This window comes from Tupaia chinensis, unplaced genomic scaffold, assembly GCF_000334495.1.
Source record: "Tupaia chinensis unplaced genomic scaffold, TupChi_1.0 Scaffold000112_1, whole genome shotgun sequence".
NCBI classification, from domain to species: Eukaryota; Metazoa; Chordata; class Mammalia; order Scandentia; family Tupaiidae; genus Tupaia; species Tupaia belangeri.
This window is the reverse complement of record NW_006159576.1, coordinates 2559845-2582095: the sequence shown is the minus strand read 5'-3', so window position 1 is coordinate 2582095 and position 22251 is coordinate 2559845. Positions and strand designations below refer to the sequence as shown.

General features: G+C 39.4%; 1 protein-coding gene across 1 annotated transcript in view; it reads left to right on the top strand.

Annotated features, from left to right (window-relative positions):
- Nucleotides 1-22251, top strand: part of RGL1 (ral guanine nucleotide dissociation stimulator like 1) — a 370662-nt gene that overhangs the window by 30657 nt on the left and 317754 nt on the right.

Genomic DNA, 22251 nt, shown 5'->3' with positions numbered 1-22251 from the left:
CACCTGTCCTGAGGTAAGCACTCAGTCTAAAGTCTTGTGGCAGCCAAATGCTGGTCCTTAGCAAACCATAGAGTGGCATCTGTACCAGCACCACCACCCACTCAAATGAGTTCCCTGGAGCTTATGCTTTCTGTGTCAGTTTGTTCTCCAGCATGGCAGCCTTCCTGCTGCACCAATCCAAACCTGGCTCCCATGTGGGGCCCACAGTGGAGTTCCTAAACAGGAACAGAGGAGCTGGAAGCTAAACTCAGGAACTCCGGGTTCTGCCCAATGGGCAATAAAACATAGTCTTTAGAACTAATGTAAACAAGTGCTGCAAGAAAAAGAGGATCAGAGATCAAAGAAGCAAGGTGAGAAACCATTAAATGAGTTCTTTTACTGCACAATGTCAATTTTAAGAAATAAAAGAGAATGTAATGGTTCCCAAAGTATTTCACCATGGAACCCCTTTCCTGGGAAGCAGCTCAGAGAACTAGGATACTTCAGAAGATACTTTGGAAAACACTAGGCTTGGAAAGTTAAGAGCATTTACAGTAGGAGTGGGTAAGGCAGGTCTGGATTCAGTGCAGAGTAGTTACACCAAGTCTTCTTTTCCTTTCAGCTCTGGTTATAGCAGTGTGAAGTGCTGGGTATAACCACAACTCTGGTGAGAAATTATTTCCCATCCCTAACTTATTTTCAGACTCAGCCACAGTGCTTAATAAAAAAATGCAGACTCTGGAGTCCCACCCTAGACTTACTGAACCAGAATTCTGGAGTCAGAATTCTGTCACAAACACCTGAGGGACTCTCATGATCAGCAGAGCTCACCAGAGAGAGACAGAGAAAGTGAGAAAGCAAACCCCCAGGTCAGGGACCTGTGGTTGGCCATGTGGGAGTCCAGTGCCTTAACCACTGTGTCTCCTGTTGGCCTCAGTATCTTCTGTGCACTCTTCTCTCTTCGGATTCTGTAATGCCAATTAAATGTATGTTGGACCTTCTCACTCTATCCTCTAAAAGCTTTTTTCATATGTTCTCAGACCTGGGCTATTGTTTTTGTGTTTGTGCTATATTTTTCTGACACAGCTCTATTCAGGAAACCTTTTCTCAGCTGTGTCTGTGTATTATTTAACCCAGCTGTTGAGTTTTTACTTTTGGTGGTTTTATTATTTTGTTAGAGGGTGCATGGCCTCACCAGGGACAGAGGTAGGGATGAAAGCACCCCTCATGCCCCCATGAGAAATGGTCACTCCACAATCCCTTCTCTATCTCTCCCTCCCTTTGGGATTTTGGGTGTACACACACACACACACACACACACACACACACACAGACACACACATCCCTGCCCAGCATGTTTGTCAAGTCGCTGAGTCTGGGACTCAAATTATGCAGTGGAGCATGTGGAATCTGCCTCCTTAAACCACAGGCCATGGAACTGGCAAGGCTGTTATTTTTGTCTGTTTGTTTGTTTTCTAAAAGTTACATTGGTGATATTTTCCTTTCCTATCGTCTAGGCCATGTGTTACTTTTGAGTTCCTTGCTGATAATTGTAAGCTTTAACAAAAATATTAAACATAATTCAAAACAAATGTTGTATTACTAAAATAGAGAAAAGAAAAGAAAATACTTAATAGAAGTCATTGAAACGCATGGTTTAATCTGCCAAGTGATGAAATGACTGCAATAGAAATAGATTTCCAATACTTTATCCTATAGCTAAAATGGCAAACACTGTTAAATATAATATAATACTCTAGCTGTCATTGTAATAGTATCAAAGCTGCTGTTTTTGTTGGATGACTGTTTCGAATGGTTTTTGTTGAAACTTGCTGAAAAATATATTGAGGAGAGCAAAGAAGATAAGCTACGGTTTGATTTCAGAAAGTGGTACTACGTTAGAAAGAAAATTATTGATGAGAAAGAACAAAAATGGGAGAAGACAAGGGCTAAGTACCTATGGAAAGGTGAAAAGCTGCTTTACCTCTTATCCAGGAGTAGATCAGAAGGTCAGTAGTAGATCACCACTCAGGATATTCATTTTTTTGGATCAGTAGTATATGAAAGAAGAGCAATGGTGTTTTACAAAAACAATTCATTACACTGATTCATTACACTGGTTGATTCAGCACCAACCACTAAAAAATAAAGCCTTCAAGTTTTCTGTTCAACTGGACTGAAGAAGACATTGATAGAACTTGTTTCCATGGACATGGTCTCTAGGGCATGAAAAAGAAAGGCCAATCACTGATCACCAAGAATTTGCTATATTGGGTTAGTACACAGAAGTTCTGTAAAAGCTATTGTAAACATGTGACAACTTATGAAGAATCAGATTTTTCTCTGAGATAGCCATTCATAGTAAATCTCTTCTCTTTCCCACTAAGAATAAAGACCTCCTTTCTCCATGAAGAAGTGAGCTTAATTGAAAAGAAAACTTTAAGAAATATATAGCGAAACAACAAAAAGAGGCCTTTAAGATTCAGAAAGTGAGATGTTGTTGAAAAAAAGAGAAATAGAAACTTTCTTGGAATAATATTTTAACAGTGGCAATAATACTGAATTGTAATATAGGCCAAGGAACCATGGAAGGTATTTTATTGCATATATACATGCATACATATATGTAAAGTGTGCTTATAAAATATGTATTATAAAAAAAGGTGAACCTTGCCTGAATTTATTTTTTAAATTATTATGAATGTTCTTTGAGAAAATTAAACCACAATGAATTATATAAATGTTTTAAAAAATTTACTATACTATACATGTTGTTTATTGAAAATATGTATATATTGGGTCATCAGTAAAGTTATGATGCATTTTGCACAAGAAAACAGAAAATGCATCATGACTTTTCCAATGACCTAATATATATATAGGTGATTAACATAGAAAATCACTGTTACTCTCATTATATTATATTATATTATATTATATATATTTTTGTAATTAAACAAAAAAGTTATGAAGAGGGCCAGCAGTTGGTGTGGTGGTTAAGGTGCTGGAGTTCCACATGGCTGACTCCAGTTCAAGTCCTATACCTGGCTGCTTGCTTGCTTTCGTGCTCTCTCTCTCTCAACGTGTTTCTCTCTGGTCAGCACGTGTGCCCTATAGCAAATTAAAAAAAAATAGAAAACAAAAGTAAATAAAATTCTTTAAAAGCAGTTAGGAAGGAAACAGTAAGCCTGCCATATATTCAGTGTTCCACACAAACATATTTTATGAACATTTTGTGTAATAATTTTAAAAGTTTTTAATGTGACTGACCAACTTTCCTTTTGCTTGTTACTTTTTATTTTTGAAGAATTATTTATTTATCTTTGTTTATTTTAATTTGACCAGAGAGGGACAGAGTGAGTGAGAGATTTTTTTTTTTCTATAGGGCATGTGCACTCCCTGGAGAGGCAGAGAGAGACAGAGAGACAGTGAGAAATCACCCCCTGAGGGAATGGTCCTGGTGCAGGCCTTTCTCCTCCATTCTCCTCTTGGGATTTTGGGCATGCATGCACATGTGCCCAGTGTGAGTTTTAAGCTGATGGGTACAGGACTTGAACCGCAGTTAACTACATGGGACTCTGGCAACATAACCATTACACTATCTGCTGGTCCCCCATGTGTATTCTCTGTTTCTTTTTTAAATAATTAATTAATTAAATTAATTAAAATTTGACCAGAGAAAGAGAGAGAAAGTGGGAAGGCAAGCCACCAGGTCTGAAACTTGAACTGCGGTCGTCCACGTGGGAGTCTAGTGCCCTTAACCACCACGGCACCTGCCTTTCCCCCCATGTGTATTCTTGATGAACTTGTCTAAAGCTAGATGACTGAATATTCTTAGGTATATTTCTTTAATTTCTATTCTGTTCCATTGGTCTATGCATTTGTTTTAATGCCAGACCATAAAGTGTACTATATTGTTCTAATTACTGTAACTTCATAATAAAATTTGAAATGAGAAACTACAATGCTTCTAATTTTGATCTTCTTTTTCAAGATTACTTTGTCTATTAAGTTATATCTTTTGTAGGTTCCACACACATTTTAGAAATGCCCTTTCTTTTCCTTTGAAAAATGCCCTGGAAATTTTAATACAGAATTGTGTTAAATCTGTATTTAATAAAATCTGTATTAAATAAATTGTGTTAAATCTGTATTTGTATTCTTTTAGGTAGTATCAACATTTTAACAATATCAGTTGTTATATATTGAATATATGACATCTTTCCATTTATTTGTATCTTATTCAGTTTCTTTCATCAGTGTTTTAAAGTTTTCAGTATAGATATTTCATTTCATTGGTTAAGTTTATTCCTAGGTATTTTATGATTTTTGATAAATAGGTGTTTTCTTGTTTTAGGCAGGTATGCTATTGGTGTAAAGAGATGCAGCTGTTTGGTTGTGTGTGTTTGTGTGTGTGTGTGTGGTGTGTGTGCGTGTGTGTGTGTGTGTGTGTGTGTGTATATTTTGTGTCCTAAAACTTTACTGATTTATTCTGTGGGGTTTTTGGATTTTTTTTCATATAGGATTATGTTTTTTACAAATAGGTATAATTTTGCTTCTTTTTTTTTCAATCTGGATGCCTTCTGTTTCTTTTTCTTATCTGATTCCTCTTTCTAGTACTTCCAGTATTATGTTGAATAGAATTAAGTATCCTTACCTTGTATTAGATCTTACAGAAAGAGCTTTCAGTTATTCCTTAGTTCAGTTATTCCTTAGAATATGATGTTAACTGGAGGCTTTTCATAAATGGCCTTTATTGTGTTGAGGAAATTTCTTTTATATCTATTCTGTTGTTATTTTACCATGAAAGAATGAAATTTGTCATGCTTTTTTCTGCATCTATTGAGATGATTATGTAATATATATCTTTCATTCTGTTAATGTGGTGAATCACTTGATTAATCTGCATATGTTAAATTAACCTTGCATTTTAGGGATAAATCCTACCTGTCATGATGTATTATCTTTTTAATAAGTTTTATAAATTTTTAATACATTTTGGTTTACTAGTATGTTATTGTGGATTTTTGTACCTGTGTTCATCAGAAATACTGGTTTCATTATGATGTGTTTGGTGTATATTTCGATTTATTTTTCCTGCTTAAATCCCAAATTTTATGATTTTTAAAATTAATTTATGAAAAATTTCAGTCATTATCTCTTGAAATATTCTCTACTTTCTGTTCTTTTAGAACACAGATTAAGTGTATGTTGAACATTCTATTTACCCTATATGATTCTTAATTTTCTCTATTGTAAATCCCATTATTCTTCTTCCAGTGCTGCATTCTGAGTAATTTCTACATTTCTCTCTCTATACATCTGCAGATTTGCTATTTAAAACTTACTGACTTTTGGGACCAGTAGATGGTGTAATGGTTATGTTGCTGGACACTCCATAGTTGACCACTGTTTGACCTGGTGGCTCAAAACTCACACTGAGTGCATGTGCGTGCATGCCCAAAAGCCCAAGAAGAGAATGGAGAAGGGATTGTGGTGTGGCCATCTCGCCTGGGAGGTGATTTCTCTTTCTGTATCTCTGTTTTTCTCTGTCTTTTTTGGCAAGCACATACTCCCTATAGCAAAAATCTCTCTCCCCCAAAAAACTTACTGAGTTTTTAAATTCAATGATTATATTTGTAATTTCTGGAAGTTTTATTTTGTGTCTGTATTTTTATGTTTTTAGGGTTTTTGTTCTTAATTTAAATGTTCTTATAGTCTGAAACAAATACTTCTCTTTTTTTTTTTTTTTTTTTGGGAGAGATTTTCACTGTAGGGCGCGTGTGCTCGCCAGACAGACAGAGAGAGACATAGAGACAGAAAGCAAGAAATCACCCCCCAGGGGGGATGGTCATGCCGCAATCCCTTCTCCTTCATTCTCCTCTCGGGATCTTGGGCACGCACGCACACGCGCCCGGCATGAGTTTTAAGCCACCAGGTCTGGGACCCGAACCGTGGTCGACTACGTGGGAGTCCAGCGACATAGCCATTACGCTAACTGCTGGTTCCCGAAACAAATACTTCTCTTATCTAAACCATTTTCACCTGCCATCATCAGTGTAATGAAGACAGAATACTAATGAATACCATCTGAATACTCTTGTCTGTCAACTCTCTGAGACTGAGTTCTCATAGCTTCTTTAAAATTTTTAAAAAATTTTATTATCATTATTATTATTGTTAGTTTATATAATAATCAATATACATCATTTGGCCTGCAAAGGAATTTACCCAGCATGAAATATACTTCATACCAGTCCAGTTGGGAATACTATACACATTTTCATCAACAGATAATAAACCATTACTGTGTCCCACAAATGTCTTGCCCACTCTCTTTTCCCCCCTAATTTCCTTCCCTATACTCTTCCCCTCTCCCACCCTCCTTCCACACTGTCTCCAGTGTCCATAACTATTTTCAATGCTTTTATGTCTTCAAATCTTTCAGTCTGTACTATAGAGTGCAGACAGTTGGTATATAATTAAGTGAAGACATACAGTATCTTTCTTTCAAAGCCTGGCTTGCTTCACTCAGCAATAAATCTTTCATATTCGACCACTTTCTATAAAATGCCAGGGTCAGGGTCTTGGTTTTTTTTTTTTTTATGGCCGAATGATATTCCATAGAATATATGTGACACACTTTTTCAATCCATTCATCTGTTTGTGAACATTTGGGTTGGTTCCATGTCTTAGCAATTGTAAATAATGCCACAATAAACATTGATATGCAAGGGTTTTTCCAACTGAGCATCCCCCCTTCCTTTGGGTAGATACCCAGGAGTGGGATTGCTGGATCAAATGGTAGTTCTATTCGTAGATCTTTGAGGAACACAGTATTTTTATGTAGTAAGTTATAGTTGGTGAGGATCCTTTGTGATAACGCTAAAGGCGTGTCTCTCCAGAGCAATGTTTCTCAGTCGCTCCTGCAGATTAGAATCACCTACTGGGCCTTTAAAAACCAGAGTGGAGGTTTTCTGACAGACCAGTTAACTCAGATATTCTGAATTTGAGACTGAGGCATCAGTGTTTTAAAGCCCCACAGTCAAGATTGAGAACCACTGCTCTAGAGAAAATTTGCCTTTGATTTATACGGGAACTGTAAGTGTGTTTCCAGTCTTGAACCACTTTATTCTTTTTTTGTTTGTTTAAAGTTTTATAATAGGGTGCTCATCAGAGAGAGATAGAGAGACAAGGAGAGTGAGAGAAGGCTCCCCCCTACCCCAGAATGGCAACACTGCAGTCCCTTCTCCTTTTTTCTCCTCTTGGAATCTTGGGTGTACATGCACATGTGCCCAGCAGGTTTTTCAAGCCACCAGGTCTAGAACTTCAACCGCATAGTCATGTGGAATCCAGCCACCTTCACCACCACCCCCCGCCCCACCAGCAGGCCCCCTTAGCCACTTTAATATTAGCTTCTTAGCTTTCTAAACTATAAAGATAGTGTACATTTGAACCCCATGTGTGGGGGGATGCTTCTTCCCTCCTGCCCCTGAGTGTCTAGGCTGAGATAGGCAGTTTCCTTGTCATTTCTCTTCACTCAGAGAGTCACCATTTACCTGATCAGGGAGGGGCTGTGTTCCACTTGCTCACACTGGACAAACCCAAGATTTCATTGTCTATTTTCATATGTCTATAAAATCTATGCTTGGTTACCTGCATCAACAAATACTCTGGGCAGTCTAAATGTCAATGCTAGGTGCAACATCTTTATGTTTTTTCCTGATTTTTTAAAAGAAATATTAAATTTTTATGTATTATTATTATTATTATTACTTTATTCACCAGCGAGAGACAGAGAGGGTGAGAGAAGGTGAGAGAGGGAAAGTGAGAAAGCAAGATGCCAGCTTCGGGATTTAAACTGGGGTTGATCATGTGGGGATTCAGCACCCCAACCACCACGCCACCTGCTGGCCCCAGTTCTTCCCTGATTTTGATTCTAGAATTTCCCTTACTTCCCTGTGAGCTCAGCTATATGCATTTGGACTCTTTGTTGTATTTTATCCAACAACTGGGTTTTTTTCTGTACTTAGTTCACAGCATTGCTGAAAGTAGAGGCTTTGTGCCATGCCCTCCCCTTTGGGGTCATCCCCTGTTCCTGATTCCTGCCTGAACCAATTAGGAGCTTGCTGTGTCGGTGGACACACTGCATTGGGTTTCTCCTGCAGGCAGGCCCCTGGAGCTTGCATGTGTTCCTAGCCTGTGCGTGGCCTGGCCTAGGCTTCATCTCTTCCAGCTGGCCAGTGTTGCCAAGGTCCCAGCATGCTTTGGATTCCAACCTACCTGAATTATGTCAACCTCTATTCTTTTTCTTCAGTTTCCAAGTTTCTGTCTTCATTAACTTGCCAAACTCAAGTCTGGTTTCAGTTTATTTCCTGAACTTATCTTTCCACAAAGCATTCTCTAGACCTGATTTGAGGGTTTGTAGCACAGTTTATAGCAACGTGGGCAAGAGTCCAATTCAGGAGTCAAATTTCTAGGATGCCCACATGGTCTGAGAAAAAAGCTTCTAACTTTCCACTTCATTATAAAAAAAAAAAAACCACTTCACTTATTGAGTATGTAAATATACCCCACTTTTTATTTATCTGACTTTGTATTACATGTTGATAACACTGTACCTATGTTACTAGTTGAGGATAAATGCAGAATCACTCATTTTGTCAGAAGGAGGGAGGTGACAATTTAGGATACCCTTTTGATTTCTTTTTATTCACTTAATTTATCAGTGACCATCTCCCTGTGTATCAAATAAAACTAGCTGTGGCTGTTCTAGCCCATGCAACCTTTCCAAAACCTTGTAAGGAAGCAGAGCTTGATGAAAGGCATTTGGAGAAATCTTGGCAATTTTGATGTATCCCTTACCCCAGTCAGGACTGTCCTCTGTCTTTTAGGAAGCCTTGCTTAGGTCACTACCGAAACATTAGTTTCTTCATAGAGCACCCTCCTGGCCCTATGCCACTGGTGCTTGTGTTTGCTTATGAACATCGCTGTGAGGATTAACAAGATATCTGGTGGTGAGAACAAGCTATGAGCTGGCGATGAGCCTGCAGAAGTGGTGGGTGCATGGCTGTCGGTGGTCAGTAGTCTAACAGAATCTCTGACCTTTAATCTATTCATTATACCCTTTGGGGTTCATGTTAATGCCCTCTTTCAATCATTTTGTTTTTATTTAGACTTCTCTTCTTACATTCTGTCTTTCCTTTCTTGGCAGTATCTTCCAAAGCAGTTAGAAGGCTCTCGCAGAAGTTGCCTTTGAAGATTGTTGCAGTGTGTATACCTGTCAAAAGTAATTGACCAAACCCCGTTGAAAGCTGTTTTGCACATCAAGTCCTGAGCCAGTCTCAGCAATTCTGTTCTAATCTGATCATCCAGAATGATCCAAAAGGAAACCATCAGAGCTAATTATAGAGCACAGAGTGATTTTCAGATGCCCTTTCTTCCTTCTTTTACTCAGAGGGCACACAGGAATCTTGTACTTTGGATGAACCCAGTTTACGTTTTGGTTATGATAGGAAAAGTAGAAGTTTAGACTTTATTTTCAAGGTTAAACCTTTAATTTACTATGAAAACATTTCAATTATATTTATCTTTTAAAGAATTATTAATTTACTATTGCTATTATTTTAATTTGCTATAGGGCACACGTGGTTCCCAGAGAGAGAGAGAGAGAGAGAGAGAGAAAGTGAGAAAGCAAGTCACCACGTCTGGGACTTGAACCCTGGTCAGCCATGTGGGAGTCCAGTGCCTTAACCACCAAGCCACTTGATGACCCCATGTGGTCTTCTATAATTTTCTATTTCTTAGTTTTCTTTTTCTTTCCCTCCCTTTCCCCCCTCTCTTTCTCTATTCGTCCCTCTCTTCTTTCTTTCATTCTTTCCATCCATTTCTCTTGATAGCATGGCACTTACATCAATCTTTTGGACAATGAATATTGTTTAAGGGATTGTATCATTTCTATTACAAAAACATGATTCAGCATAATGACACCTCAGGTTTGGAAAGAACTTTATTTTTCTTCCTTTCAGCCATTTAACTACTTGAATTCCTTTTTCTCTATTTACAGCCCATGATGGGATACTTCCAGTGGGTGCATTTCCCTTGTCCTGGAGTGGCCCCCTGCAATTCTGAACAGTTCTGACCATTACCTAGTTACTTTGAGTTGCGCTAAAATATACTTTCCTGTAGCATCCATACTCTGTGCTTTAGTTTCTTCCTTTGGGATCATATAGATAAGTATTTTTCCAGTTTCAGGCTGAAATCCAAGGTTGTGAATTATTTTTAATTGGACATGATCATCATTAAGAGAGAAGATGAGAAGATGAAATAGAAAAGAATGGAAGTACAATAAAATAGGAAATATCAGGGTGATCAGTATAAAGTTTTCATGAAACCTTTGTCTTGATTGTGTAGTTACTGAATTGTATAATGAGCTGCACATGTGTACTGGATTTCAGTAGTCAGCACAGCCTGAAACCGTTGCCCAGAGATGTCACTTTTCTTCCCTGTGACCATCGCCTTAGTTGATCCATCCTCATGCCCCACCAAGTCTTTTTTTCTCTAAGCTAAGTACCTCCATTTCCTTCCACTCATTCATATGTATCACAGTCTGGTATCTCGTTACCACTCTGGATAATACCGCGTTGTCTCTACCTCGTATGAGAAGTTGGGACCTGGAATTGAAAACAGTGTTCCTGTAGTGGGCAAAGGAGGGATTGGTGCAGTGCTGCCATTTCTTCCACCTTTGACTCTGTGCGTTTTGCAGAGCTTCCACTAGTGCCATGTTGGGATGCAGCATCCAGAGGTTTGCAGCCTGTGTGGTCCATAGGAGCCACTGTGAGGAGGGCTGAGGACGAATCTGCCATTTTCACTGGAAAACAAGTGGCGATTACTCATTGTGATGACTTTGTACTTTGAATCTGGATTTGCTACACTTTTCTTTAAGGTGAGACTCCAATTTTTTAAGAAATAAGGATGTTTTAATTCACTCATTTAATACATATACAGAACATTTAAAACAAAGAAGAATTATTTGGGACCAGCATATGGCGTAATGGTTACATGGCTGGACTCCCACGTAGTCAACCATAGTTCATAGTTTTACATTGCCAGGTCTGGGACTGGCAATGTAAAACTCACACCGGGCGTGTGTGCGTGCATGCCCAAAATCCTGAGAGGGGAATGGAGGAAGAGGTATTGTGGCATGCTGTCTCCCCTAGGGGATGATTTCTCACTTTCTGTCTGTCTGGCAAACTCATGTGACCTATAGCAAAAATCTCTCTCTAAAAAAAGAATAATTATTGATTTATTTTTATAATTATTATTATAATTTTATATTATAATATATATATAAATATAAATATATATAATATATATATATAAATATAAATTTATATTAAAATTTGCTATAGGGCACATGTACTCACAGAGAGAAACATAACAAGAGAGAGAAGGGGTGGCAGGCAGTGAGATGGTAAGCTGCCAGGTCTGGAACTCAAACTGTGGTCTGCCATGTGAGAGTCCAGCGCCCTTAACCACCATACCACTTGCTGGTCCCTATGAAGAACTTTTTAAGAGGTGCAGTCACAATCTGAAAAATGAATGCAACTCTTAAACTCATAGCATGCTAGATATGTTTGTAAATAAACTTATGACATGAAAAAAAAAAAAAAAGAAATCAGTATCCCTAGAGGTATTCTAACTGAAACAGACGAGCAGATCTATCTTTTTCTGGATTTGCAGGATGCACCTCAGTGCATTTTAGTATATCTGAGGTTGTCTTAAATCAGAAGTCTGTTCATTGTAGTGGTTAAATGCACAGACTGGGGACCACTGGCCTCGGAATCCGCCGTTTAGTTAGTATAAGTCTCGGGGTAAACCAAATAGCAACCTTGGGCAAGTTATTCAACTTTTCTGGGCCTCAGTTTTCTCATCTACAGTATAAAGAAATTTTATAATATTTTCTCATCTACAGTATAAAGATATTTCATAATATTTGGATACTTATAATGCTTTTGAACATATGTATATTAGAGAGTGTAAGAGCTACTTCATAATAATTTTGTGAGAATTAAATGAATTTATATATATATATATATATGACCTAGGGAAGGTCAGATAGTAATCATTTAATGAGCTAATGCATATAAATATTTATTTTTAAGAGAAATTTTTGATCTAGGGCATGTGTGCTCAACAGAGAGACAAAGAGAGACAGAGAGACAGAAAGCGATAAATCACCTCCCAGGGAGGATGACCATGCCACAATCCCTTCTCCATTCTCCTCTTGGGAATTTGGGTATACACGCACAAGCATCCAGTGTGAGTTTTTTATTTGGTTTGTTTGTTTGTTTGTTTTTGGAGAGGTTTTTGCTATAGGGTGCGTGCACTCGCCAGACAGACAAAGAGAGACAGAGAGACAGAAAGCAAGAAATCACCCCCCAGGGGGGATGGTCACGCCGCAATCCCTTCTCCTCCATTCTCCTCTTGGGATCTTGGGCACGCACGCACACGCACCCAGCGTGAGTTTAAGCCACCGGGTCTGGGATGCGAACTGCGGTTGACTATGTGGGAGTCCAGCGACATAGCCATTACGCTCACTGCTGGTCCCCCAGTGTGTTTTAAACCATGGGGTCCAGAACTCAAACTGAAGTTGACTGCATGGGAGTCCAGTAGTGTAACTATTATGCTATCTGCTGGTCCCGAGCTAATATATTTTCAAAGCACTTGCGGGATCTTGTTGATCACTGTACCTTTTATCTACTCAAATGTCTGGGGCTTTTGGTATGTGCAGTAGACAACACAACTTATATCCCCATTTGCCCTGGGCAGCCCCAGTTTGCATCTGTTGTCGCAGCAAAATTAAGAGTGTCTGTCCCCTTTTATTCACAGAGGCTCAGATAGGCCCTCAGATTTGAGTATTGTAAACCATGTTTTTGTAGTAGGGCTTGATGTTATATCAGTTATATGCCATCCTATCTAAAAGCCATGTTTTTTCTCACTAAGCACTTGCTCAGTTTTGGACTTATGCAGAAGATTGTACCTTTTCTCCTGTTGAAGCCTCATATCAGTTCACTGTCCATGCTACACCTCCCCTCTGGGCCATGTAGGAGAACCAGCTTCACATTAGAACTTACCTGACTCCAACATCAGGCTATTCCTTTTGGGCCAATTCTTTGGGTTTAATTTGGCCCATCTTTCTGTTCTGTGAAGACCTTTCAGATTCTGATTCCGTCATTCAAGGTATTTACTAATCATTGTTTTTGTATTACTCATAAGAATTTCATTTATTCTGGGACCAGCAGTTAGTGTAATGGCTATGTGGCTGGACTCCCATGTAGTCGACCGCAGTTTGAGTCCCGGACCCGGTGGCTTAAAACTCATGTCAGGCGTGTGTGCGTGTGTGCCCAAGATCCTGAGAGGAGAATGGAGTAGAAAGGATTGCGGTGTGGCCATCCCCCCTGGGGCGTGATTTCTCGCTTTCTGTCTCTCTGTCTCTCTCTCTATCTGGCGAGCTCATGTGCCCTATGGCAAAAACCTCTCCAAAAAAAAAAAGATTTTCATTTATTCAATAAATATGTAACAAACTTCCACAGAGTGGCAGGCCCTATTCTAGGAGACAGGGCCTTTCTCCTAGGAACTTGATGTCCTTTGAAGGTTGCTCTGGGTCTTGACATCCTTTAAAGGTTGCTCAGGGTATGAACAAGGGTTCTGAGACAGGGATTACGTAAAGCCCTATGGCCAGTTACTAGATACTGCCTCTAGGTTAATAATATGTACTTAATAAAAAGTAGCATTTGGGGCCTAGCATTGGTGGAGCAAGAACAGTACTACCACTTGTGAGGATGGAAGCCACATGGGAGGTCTGGGTTCAGGTTCTAGCCAACCTAAACATACCAGGTGAGGTTGTGTATGTCTGTGATCCTAGCTAAGTTGGAGACTGGGTAAGGAGGAGTGTGACATGTAAGACCTTGTCAAAAAAAGAAATACCTCTCTTTCTATTTCTCTCTTCCTCCAGACCCCCGTCTCCTTTTACTTCTTTCTCATCAAAAAAAAAAAAAAGAATTTGGGCCAGTAGATAGATAGCACAGAGGTTAAGGAGGGTGAAACTCACATGGCCAACTTTCCAACTTTGTGCTTTGAATCCCAACCTGGTTGCTTAAAAAAACACTCTGTGTGTGTGTGTGTGTGTGTGTCTGTACCCCAGATCTCAAAGAGCCAGTGGAGGAGAAGGGACTGTGGTGTGGCCATCACCCCTGGGGGTGATTTCTTACCCCCCTCTCACTCTCTGGTGAGTGCATGTGCCTTATAGCAAAAGTTAAAAAACAATAGAATTTGGTAACCACTGAGTGTGTGTGTATTGCTACTGAATCTGAATTTATTCTTTTTGTCCAAAGGATAGTGTAAACCTACTGGCAAAGGCCTTTTTTTAAAATAAATAATTCTTTAAAAATTAATTAATTAATTAATATTCATTCCCTGAGCATTGTCACAGCATACAAAATGTGATTTCCCATCCAGAATGGACTGCATAATGTCTTGCTTAATCATACATATTATCATAAATAATTTTCGATTTCTAGTATCACATATATATGTGCATATATATTTTCCTCCTATTTCTCACTCTCTACCATTTCCCACCCTCCTTTCACACTATCTCAGATGTCTACAATTGTTTTCACTCATTAGTTTCCCCACATTTTATTGATTCAAAACATTTCTTAAATAATCTAACTACTTTCAATAGCAAGTTCAGCTGGTATCCGTAAATACATGTCTGACTTTAGACATGAAACTCTGCGTGGAATGAATATACTACAAGGTAGCACCTAGCTGATGCTATATAGCTTACTACGGCCATTAAATAGGTATTTTTTTAATATTTTTTTAATTTCAAGAAAAGCAGGTTTAGCTTTAATAAATCAAAGAAATGCTAAGGAACTTTGCTTAAAACTTAAACCCCGGGAACAGGCTAGAATTCTGTTCAAAGAGTAGGTACATGAACCTATTGGCAGCTCAAGACAGGACAAAAATCCTTAAAACAGTAAAACAAAGCCTAGAAGAAAATCAGCAATGTTTTAGTCAAAAGTCATTAAATTATATTTCACCAGGTCAGTCTCATGTACTTAATCTATCTTCTGTTGTGATTCGATCTTCCCAATTAAATTCTGGGATATAATATTCAAGTCCAGACTTGTCCCTATGATTAAGGTGGCCATTTTCTTAGTTTTAGAACTCTTATTTCTGTGTGACTGTGTTTAATTTTCCTGATACAGCAGAACTTTTTGGAGATCTGGTCTGGTGTTGGTAAATTCTTTCAGGTTTTATTTATCTGAGAATGTTCTTGTCTTTTCTTCCCATATGGAGGATAATCTTTATGGGTACAGTATTCTTGGTTGAAATTGATTTTCCCTTAACACTTTGAATATATTTTCTCATTCTTTCCTCGTTCACATTGTTTCTGATGAGAGGTCCACTGTGAGCCTGATGGTTTATCCTTTCTAGGTAACTTGCCATTTTTCTCTTGCCAGTCTTAGTATCTTGTCTTCGTCTGTGGCTTTGGTCAATCTGGCTATAATATGTCTTGGAGAAGATCTTGGGTTGATTCTATTTGGGGTCCTTTGTATTTCTTGGGACTGGATCGTTGAATGCCTCTCTAGGTTTGGAAAGTTTTCTTTCAGGATTTCATGGAATAGATTATCAATGCCCTTATGAGTCTCTTTGCCTTCTGGGATACCAATTATCTGGATGTTTGGACATTTAATGGTATCTAGTATTTCTTGTATATTATTCTCTTTTTGAACAGTCTTTGTGGTGGCTTTTTCTAGGCCAGTGATTCTATCTTCTACATCTGAGATTCAATTTTTGTATGATCTAGCCTGCTTTTAATACTTCAAAGAGAGGTTTTGATTTCCTGTATTACAATCTTCACCTCTAACAGTTCCATTTGATTCTTTTTTATAGTGTGTATTTCCTCTTATAGATCTTGCAAGAACTTCCTCACCTCCTGGAACTCATCAGCTTCTTTCTCCTGCCTCTACTGGAGTTCATTGTCTCTTTTCTTTTGCATTTCTGTTACCCTTGTCACTATGAATATTCTAAATTCTTTACCTGACATTTCCATGAGTTTCATTGTACTACCTGAGGATGAAGAGGAGTTATTCTTTTCCCTAGGATAAGAGGTATTTTCTTGCTTTCCCATATTTCTTGTGACCCTGCGGTGATTTCTAGTCATTTGATGGATGGTGCATTTCATCTTAATTCTTGAAGTTCAATCTGAGCATTCAAAGGTGCACAGGAGGTGGTGATCTGCACTCTCTCTTCTGTTCCATTTTCACTCTTTGTCCATCAGATTCAGTGGGAATAGAGGAATATTCTGACCCTAATTGTATTCAGATATTTGGATCCTGTTCACTTGGACCTGTCTAGACAGTGCATAGAGGCTGAGCAGCCAATAAGTAAAGATAAAGAAAAAAGGAAAATAGAGAAGAGGAAAGAAGAAAAAAATGAAATGAAAAAAAAAAAAGAAAGAAAAAAGATAATAAAAACTTTAGATTTTAATTTTAAAAAGCAAAAAATGGAGACCAGCAGTTAGCATAATGGCTATGTTTGCTGGACTTCCATGTAGTCTACTGCAGTTCGAGTCTTGGACCCAGTGGCTTAGACTCACGCTGGGTGTGTGTGCAAATGTGCCCAAGATCCCGAGAGGAGAATGGAGAAGGGATTGCAGCATGGCCATCCCCCCTGGGGGGTGATTTCTCTGTCTCTGTCTCTCTAGCGAGCACACACACCCTATAGCAAAAATCTCTCCAAAAAAAGAAAAAACGAAAACCATGTGAAAGCAATAGTTCACAGCTCAGGTTCAGTAGCCATCTCAGGATGGGCCTGGGTTTGTGCTTTTCCTAAATGGGAGGGGGAAAGGCACAAATTAGCACAATAAAGGAGGGCCTTATGACCCCAGAGAATACTTGACCTTAAAAAAAAATGTAAAAAGTTAAAAGACACAGGGAGACACAGAGAGATAGAGAAGAGTCAGAGAGAAGTGGAGGGAAGGAGACAGAGAGGTACCCCTACCCACTAGAAATGAATCTGGAGGGAGAAGTCTCAGCAGAAAAATCTTCATTTTTAGTCAAGGAAAGCAATATTTCACAGCTCAAGTTCGATATCCATGTCAGGATGAGCTTGGGTTTGTGCCTTTCCCACTAGAAAATAACCTGGATGGAGAAGTCTTAGCAGAAAATCCTCATTTTTAGTCAAGGAAAGCTATATTTCACAGCTCAAGGTCGGTATCCATGTCAGCGTCTTGTTGATGTATCGTGTCTGTTGTATTTCTGAGACTCACTAGTATGCTGTGTGAGAAGGGAACAGTGCTATCTGGCCTCATTCATTCTTTGTGGTACAGCAGTGATTCCTGGTGGCCCACAGCCTTCTTTAAGTACACACATTTTTTTTTTTTTTTTGAGAGGTTTTTGCTATAGGGCACATGCGCTCACCAGACAGACAGAGAGAGACATAGAGACAGAAAGCGAGAAATCACCCTCTGGGGGGATGGTCACGCCACAATCCCTTCTCCATTCTCCTCTCGGGATCTTGGGCACGCACACACACGCGCCCGGCGTGAGTTCTAAGCCACCAGGTCCGGGACGTGAACTGTGGTCGACTACATGGGAATCCAGCGACATAGCCATTATGCTAACTGCTGGTTCCCAGTGCTCACATATTTTAACAGTCTGTTCTAGCATCTTGTGATCTGATCTAGCGGTGCGGAACTTTTTCTGTCATTTTGAAAATTTGGGCTTTCCTCCTTTTTTCCCGATTTGTCTCTTGTTTTATTTATAAGATTTTAAAAAGATAACCACCATTAACTCAGTGATCTATGTCATTTGCTAAATTCTTTCCATATTCTGGAATATAGTTTGGCAGGAGCCAACCCCATAGCCTAGTGGTTAAGGGAACCAGATCCCACATGGCTAACCAGGCCATCCCTGGTGGCTTGAAAACCATGCTGGGCACTTCTGTGTGCCCCAAATCTCCAAAGGGTGGAGAAATGGAAGAGAAGTGACTGTAGTGTGACCATATCCCATTGGGCAGTACTTTCTCTGTTTCTCTCTCTCTCTCTGTCTCTAGAGAATGCATTTGCCCTCTGACATGAAAATAAACAAACAAACAAACAAATAATTAGAGTTTGACCAGGACAGGAGATGTAAGCTTATGTAGGGAAGTTAGATACTGATTTAAAAATCTTCCTCATCTCTTTTTTTTTTTTTTTTTTAACTAAGGTTTTGCCACAGGGCACATGTGGTTGCTGCAGAGAGAGACAGAGACATTGGGAAAGAAAGTGAAAAATAGGCCCCCGGGGGGATGACTACACCTCAATTCCTTTTCCTCCATTCTCCTACTGAGATTTTGGACACACACACACGTACCCAGCATAGGTTTCAAGCTAGTGGATCTGGGACTTGAACTGCAGTGGGCCATGTAGGAGTCTAGTGCATTAACCACTAAGTCACCTGTTAGCCCCTTCCTCCTCACCTTTGGCTTCAATGACCTCTTATGAATATGTTAATGGAATTCTTCACTGACATTTGGAAATTTTAATAGTTGCTTTTTGTTGAGCTTCCACTATGGTCAAAGCACTGTTGAGCATTTAACCACATATCTCCCCTAGCCCATGCTGTATCACCGTGAGATCGGCATCGTCTCTATTTGAGGCAGTAGGGAAGCCAGAGCATGTAAGTAATGAGGTGCAGGGCTGGGGCTTTGAGCTCAATTTGTGATGTGAGGATGATCGGAGAACAGGGTACCCTCAGAATTAAAATGTGAACAGAGATTCTTGAGAAAAGCCTTCAAAACGGAAAACTTTCTTCTGATGTGATGAAATTTAGCTCCCATATGTAATTCATCATTTCTTTGATGACTCAAAGCCCTTATTTAAAGTATTAATTACTTGTTTCCATAAAGATGCAACTATTGAAACAAATGTAGATGAAGTGGAACTTTGCAGGGGGGAAAAAGTAAATAGAAGAAAACTGTGCAATTTTTTTCTTTTAAAGTATCCACAGTGTCTATTTGCTTTCCCTCATAAAAAGTGTAGTAATGATGTGCAGCTGTGTGACTCCCAGGCTGTGGAACAGATTGACACACCAAAGACCACAGTGCCTTCTTTCGAATTATTTTCTCCCTCTTCATAGATTCATGTTCTTCTCTGCCGAGGTTCCATCATCAGTGAGTTTGGTTTCCATTGGTTTCTATCAGGCTTGTTTCCCAAAAGGATTTTAGGTGATACCACATCAGCAATATTAAAAATTATATCTGGGGCCAGCGAGGTGGCGTGGTGGTTGAGGTGGCTGGATCCCACGTGGCTGACTCCATTGTTTGAATTGTGGACTCCGTGCCTTGTGGACTTGTGCCTCTGGGCACAAGTACATGTGTGAGTGCCCAAAATACCAAGAGGCGAATCGAGGAGAAGGGATTAAAGCATGGCCATCCCCCTGGAGGGATGATTTCTCACTTTCTGTCTCTCCAGCAAACACACGAACCTTATGGCAAATTTTAAAAAGTATGTTTATTATTTCTGTATTACTAACATTACCGTCACTGAAAAGCAGGTCCTGTAAAGACAGACACCCACATCTCATCTGCACATTGCTGCAGCATCAGCTCTGAGCATCACTCTTGACACCTTGCAGCTTTCATCGAGTATATGAATGAACTTGTGAATGGCCAGCTCCATCTCAGCTTTAAGTTTGTTTTGTTTTTGTTTTGGCCAGAGGGCGCACGTGAGCCACAGAGAGAGGGAGAAAACACTCCACAACGGGGTGAGGTCATGCTGCAGTCTCTTCTCTTCTTTTTTCTAGTCCTGTCCAGGTTTTGGGTATGCATACACAGGCACCCACTGGGATTTGAGCTGTGGCTGGCCATGTAAAATCTAGCTTATTTTAATTACTAGACTATGTCTGGGTGGGCCCAGCTTTAAGAGCTTGTCTAAATTACTTGCATTTTATTTTGTTGGGGTTGAGTCAGGAAGCTACTTGTATCTTTTTTTAAGTATAAGATTCTTTTTCCTTTTTTTTGGAAAGGTTTTTGCTATAGGGCGTATGTGCCCTCCAGGAAGACAGAGAGAGACATAGAGACAGAAAGCAAGAAATCACCCCTCGAGGGGTATGGCCACACTGCAATCCCTTCTCCATTCTCCTCTGGGGATCTTGGGCACGCACGTCTGGTGTGAGTTTAAGCCACTGGATCCAGAACTTGAACCACAGTCGACTACACGGGAGTCCAGTGAAATAGCCATTACGCTAATTGCTGGTCCCAAGTATAAGATTCTTTAAAAAGTCCTAATGAGAGGCTGGACGGTAGCACAGTGGTAAAATCCAGTGATCTGTAAGGCTGACCCATATGGAAAAGTGCTGGATTCACCTTCATACACTTCCCTGAAGAGGCTGGACATGCACCTGACACAGGGATGGTGAGGGTTGGATTGTGGCATTAAGATCCTGTTGGAGGTGCTATCTCCCTCTCTGTTTCTCTTTCTCATGGAAAAAATAAACTTAAAAAAAAAGTTATGATATTTGAAGGGGAAAATTTACTCTCTGAGACTTTTGTCTCTAGCAAGGCTTGGTCAATTTTGTGAAAACCCAGTCCCTGTAACTGGCTGGTTGTCTGCATCACAGGAGTAGAGGAGAGACTTTGGAAGGGTCAGGCACAACCTCTCACTATCTCTGTCCCCTTTATAAGCCCCAAATAGTCACAAACTGCCAGTGCTGGGTACTTGCCTTATTGACACTTGCAGGTTCTGAATGAAAAGACCAGGAGCCAGGGGCCTAAAAGGAGACAGAAAGCCATTGTCTGTCACTCCTAAGCACATCATAGAGATGGAAGGCTAAACCCATAACTTGTTCTTTACCCCCCTATAGACCTCCTGGGGATGTGAATGGCAAGCCGTTTTAGCAGAGTTGAAGACTGAATCTCCTCTGAACAGCCTTATTTCTTTATATGGGTGGTTGGGAAAGTCGTGATGCATGTTTGCATAGAAAAACAAAGGAAAATACATCATGACTTTTCCAATAACCCAAGACTTAAGTTGTAATTCTCATATGAAAGCACACCAGAGTATAGTTTAAATAAAACCTCATCTCAAGTACTGATTTAGAGAAATAGCAGTTATATAGTAGACAATATCCTAAATTGACTTGAATTTTTAGTTTTTTTCCTGTTTTTTTTTTGTTTACATGCTCCATAATCAAGAACTTTAATTTTGTTGATAATTAAAATTCTCAAGTTTTTTATTTTCTAAATTTTTATTTATTAATTATTTATTTTGCATTCATTCACTGAACATCATCACAGCATACAAGATGAAGTTTCCCACCCAGAATACACTGTATAGTGGCTTAGTCATACATGTTATCATTACAATTTTCCATTTCTTGTTTCATATATATATATGTCCCCATTTTTCACCCTCTGCCATATCCTATCCTCCTCCCACTCTGTTTCTCGTATCTGCAGTTGCTTTCCATTCCTTTTTTTTCTCCCATATTTCATTGGTTAACAGAATATCTTAATTGATCTAACTACTTTCTTTTTTTTTATTATCATCATAATCGTCTTTATATTACATTGGATTACATATAACTTTACATTGACTTCCATTGCTTTTTCAAAAGGGAATGCCATGCATGTCAGTCAATACAGAGACATCAATCTCCCCGCTTTATCATTCAATGTCTTTTCCATGCATTTCCCAATAATTATTATTATTATAATTTTTTCATACTTTCTTCCAACCCTCTCTATTCTTTTTGTTTTTGGAGAGATTTTCGCCATAGGGCGCGTGCGCTCGCCAGACAGACAGAGACATAGAGACAGAAAGCGAGAAATCACCCCCCAGGGGGAATGGTCACGCCGCAATCCCTTCTCCTCCATTCTCCTCTCGGGATCTTGGGCATGCACGCACACACGCCCGGCGTGAGATTTAAGCCACCGGGTCCGAGACGCGAACCGCGGTCAACTACGTGGGAGTCCAGCGACATAGCCATTACGCTAACTGCTGGTTCCCAATTATTATAATTTTTTAAAACAGTCAATCACTATTTCTCATTTTGCTTGTTAAAAGACTTCACCCATCATGAAATACTTCCCAGACCAGTCCAGTTGAGAATACTATACACGTCATCATTAACAGATAATAAACCATATCTGTTTCTCACTAACATCCTCTCTATTGTTCACTTGCTATCTTTCTCTATCCTCTTCTCTCTTTTTTTT